The sequence below is a fragment of the Poecilia formosa genome, unplaced genomic scaffold (assembly GCF_000485575.1).
Source record: "Poecilia formosa unplaced genomic scaffold, Poecilia_formosa-5.1.2 Scaffold6, whole genome shotgun sequence".
Classification (NCBI taxonomy): Eukaryota; Metazoa; Chordata; class Actinopteri; order Cyprinodontiformes; family Poeciliidae; genus Poecilia; species Poecilia formosa.
Window position 1 is genome coordinate 4,643,221 of NW_006799945.1, and position 4,333 is coordinate 4,647,553.

Sequence of the window (4,333 nt, forward strand, 5' to 3'; positions counted from 1 at the left end):
AAAAAAAAAAAAAAAAAAAAAAAAAAAAAGACGTAAGAAATTAGAACTCCTCCTTCAGCAAGACGCCGACAAACATCCACAATTTGTGACGAGTTTCGGGCAAAATCTCTGCTGTCCTTTTGTTAACTTTTGATCGTAAGTCCGCAAAGCAAAACAGCAAAAATGATCTCCATTAATCTTCAGGAGCGCTGCGACGCCGATTTTCTCCGCAGGCTGACGCGCATCGGGACACCTCTCTGCTCCTTTTCGGACATTAAGTTCGAATCAAACCAACATGGGTGAGTCTCTTAATTGACCGCGGCGCATTCTTTCTCCTTTCTTCCTCCGCTGCTGTTTACAATATCGGCATTCCTGTTAAAATGGGCTCCTTCTTATTGGCTTCAGTCCTGCAGCGAGAGCGCGACGTGTTGAAATATTTCGATAGCGCCGAATAATCCCCCCCTCTTGCCTTCACTCGCTCCGGACATGCACCCTCACACACACGCACACACACATACGCTTTATTCCTGCGCTCTCCTTTGGCGCACACACACTTTTCAGGAGAGAAAGACGTGTGCAGAGAGACAGGAGTCCGACGGAGAGAGAGAGAGAGAGGGAGAGATAGAGAGAGAGAGCGAGCGAGAGAGAGAAAGGAGGTAAGGTCCCAGCTCCGTGATTTTCCTAGCGCCTCTGTGGCCCATAGGGCTTCATACAGTGTGGATGTGTTGCGCCTTACAACCAGCAGCGCTCCGTTTGATTGGCTCTTTGACGCTTTCGGACCAATTGGGTGGCTGCGTGGGCGTGGTTTTGACAGGTCGGGTGGAGGGGACAGACTTTCAGACTTATAAAAAGGTGTTTGGAACTCGGGGAAAAAAGAGGGGCTTCGCCGTGAAACGCCAACCCCCTGGCTCGGTCGGGTGTTGTGTGAATATGTCAACATCGTTAGCTGCACAAGCTGCGCGATCGGCCGGTCCGTGAGAGTCGAGTCCGGCAGAGAGGCTCTGTGAGGCGGGGAGATGTTACCGATCTGCTGCGCTGCTGACTGCGTGCTCACTCCCATTCTCTGTTCTGTTCCCTGGTGCTTTAAACAATAAGAAAACAGATCTGTGCTTATTTTTTTATTTTTATTTTTATTTTTTGCAAGTTTTGGTAACCTACATGAACATTTCCTGTAGTATTTCTCCTCTAGAAATCAGACATAAATATGCAATTTGTATTTATTTATTAATAAAATAACAAAGAGTCGTTTTACACCCCTCGCAATGGTTTGTTTTAGTTCATATTTTAAATTACTTTGTGTATTTTTGAGAAAAAATATTATCAGCTTATAGTTTTCTTTCTTTTTTAAAAGATATTTTATGAAGACTATTTGCGCATTTACTTGCCTAAGATGATGATCCGAGCAATTACCTAAGTTGTTTCACTTTTCATTTTCTAATTTTAAATGACAATATTTTGTTTTACAGAACTTACTGAAATTTTACGCGTTATCCTGAATCGGAGCAGAGTTCAGTGATGTGTTTACTTGTGTTTCTAGATCATCAGTTATTCTTTAAAAACGTCAATTGTTTTTGAGTTGCTCCCAATCAATTGAGTGTTTAAATATAGCCTCGCTTTCCGGTTAGGACTGTCTCAGGGAGACAATTTCGGTCTCTCTGTGGGACAGGATGCTCGAGTGTATTTATTTATTTATTTATTTTTTTCATTTTATTTTAGAAGCTGACCATATCTGTCATAATCTGTTTTTCATCCACTATAATATGTAATCCCATCACCATCTGGGTTGCAGTCAGTCCTTTTTGGCCATGGATACGGACTAAGCAGGATGTAATCACTAATAAAAAGGACGTATCTTATTATTATCGTTATTCCATGAAATGATATTGCCCTCGGAGCAAAGCGGTTATCTGCAAAATGCAATTTTGCCACAAATTCACGAGCAAACTAGAGTGCAGCGAGAGGTGAGCCACCGAGGAGAAACATTGGTCATCAATTCCCAGTGTCTTGTCTGCCTCCGTGGATCCAGGCGTGGGTCACAAAGTCCTCAGAGGGTGTGGAAGGTGGGTGAGTGGGGACGTGAGGGGGCTTCACGAGAAAACTGACAAAAAGGGACCACGATATCCTTCTTTTTAGGTGGTGGCGTTTTATCTTTTTCTTCTTCTTCTTTTTTTTTGCCGCATCCATTCTCACATGCCAGCTATTAAAACGTATGATGAACTTGTTGCACATAAAACAATAATGGACGCCTATATTGTTTTGAAGTTTGGAGTTTGACCATGTCAGTTGCAGCCTCGGGGTTTAACTTGGGCGGAGATAACGACAGAGCTACAGCTGAATCTCACACCGGTTGCTCTCTCTCTCTCTCTCTTTCTCTCTCTCTCTCTCTCTAAAAAAAAATAAATATTGTTTGGAGGAGTTCTGCGGGTTTGCGTTAATTCGAGTTCGGTCTGAGTCTGTCGAAATGAAGTGTAACCGTGCCTTGCTCTGCGTAGACACGGAACGGCACAAAACCGAGCGCCGTGGATGCACGTACAGTATTCCCCAAGGCGGTCCTTGGGTGGGGTAGCAAGGGGATCTGGCATGTGCTGTGTGCTATTGATTTGTTACACAAAACAAATGCAACGCTGTTGAAAAGCTGCAGCAGCATCAGACTAAATGAAAAAATAAAAAAATAAAATAAAAATCTCTCCAAAGTGCAGCAGCTAAGAGAGCCAGTACACCTTCACATGGCATTAAACCCCTAACCCTAACCCCTCCTTTTAGGTGAGTGGGGTCAGGGTTGTGTCAGATAGTGGGCTTTACTCTTCTTTAAACACTCTGCCCCATTAGAAGCACATTTCAATTTAGTGGAAGGTGTCATCAAATAGGAAGCTGTGTTGACACTCAGGCTCTCTTGAGCTGGCTTCATTAGCTAAGCAAGTAGGAGATGGTCAATACACTATATAAACTTTTACAGGGTTAGGGCTCCCAGGGACTTTGGAGAGGCTATAAAAAGGTCCGAGCTGACGTGACTGATTGATGAAGCAAACTTTGTCAGCGCTTCCCTTTTTATGCATCCACTCAGATCATGCATATCAAAATCAAAGAAGAGGGGGAGTAGATTTGACTGGACAGGGTCTGAAATTTCTCACACAGTGCGCGTGGGTGCATTTCTAAAAGTACTGAGTGACGACTCGTGTTTTAAATCTGCCCTGTCCACACAAGTGGCAGGAGGCTGGTAACCTTTTGGTGGTGCACGAATCTACAGCTATGCTGCTTTGTAAAGGAATTTAGATGGAAAAGCCTCCCTCTGAATCTAATTCAAACAACCTATAGGTGTAGTTGACTTTATTTGAGCACGTAATAGTTTTATAAAAGAAAAAAGAAACGCATGGAGGTGTTTGTTTGTGGGACTTTCATGCCCTGACTGCACACAACAGCCACACTGTGTATGTTCATTAAGCAAAGCTTCAAAGACATTCCTGGAATTGATCACGGAGCTGCAAGTGATGTAATGTATGCTGTCCTGTTTATTTGCAGATTGTTAATGATAAGCAAGGACAGACTTGGTGGCACCACTCCTGAATGGAAGAGATTGTCTGGTGAGACTCGTCAGCCCTAACAGGACGTGATAGGGAAAGGAAACATCACCAGATTAGTATATTCAGCGACTGTAATGACTGCAAACTTCGTTACGCACATCCCCGACGCAAAGCGTGGGAGGGGAGGATGTTCAATTGACAACATAATGACTTTCTAAATGCAAACCGTTTGCCTCAGAGATGTAGGTGGAGTGGCAATTGATCTGTTGAGACAATGCAGCTCCCAGAAAAATACAAACCATAAACTGCACTTTGCAGAATCGGGGCTGTTTTAGTCAATTGGCTTCAGAAACGATAAACTCTTTACCTGTCTGTGAAATGTCTCCGTCAGGCATTTGTAAGTCAATTCAACCCTTGCTCCCATCAATTCCTGCACTGGCCAGTTATGGCTATTGATGGAATACTATTTTAGTTAATTAGGGGATGTGCTTATTGATGGCAGCAGATTGACTGGAGACTGACAGGGAAAATGGTGCTTTGCTCACAGCTTCCACACAGGTTTTTAACTTTAGGCCCTTTCAAGAAGCACAGAAAATTAGGATGAAGCAGATACTATCTGCTTTTGATACTTGTCATTTATTTAAAATAACTCGTAGGTATTCATATCAAACATATGTATATTTTTGAATAATAATGACACCAATAAACAATAATTCATCTTATTTTGAATCCATATGAAAGACCAGCTCATATAAATAGAAACTTAAAAACACTACTGTGTATTTGCGCTCAGCTCCTCTGAGCCAGTACTTTTCAGAATCACCTTTTGCTGC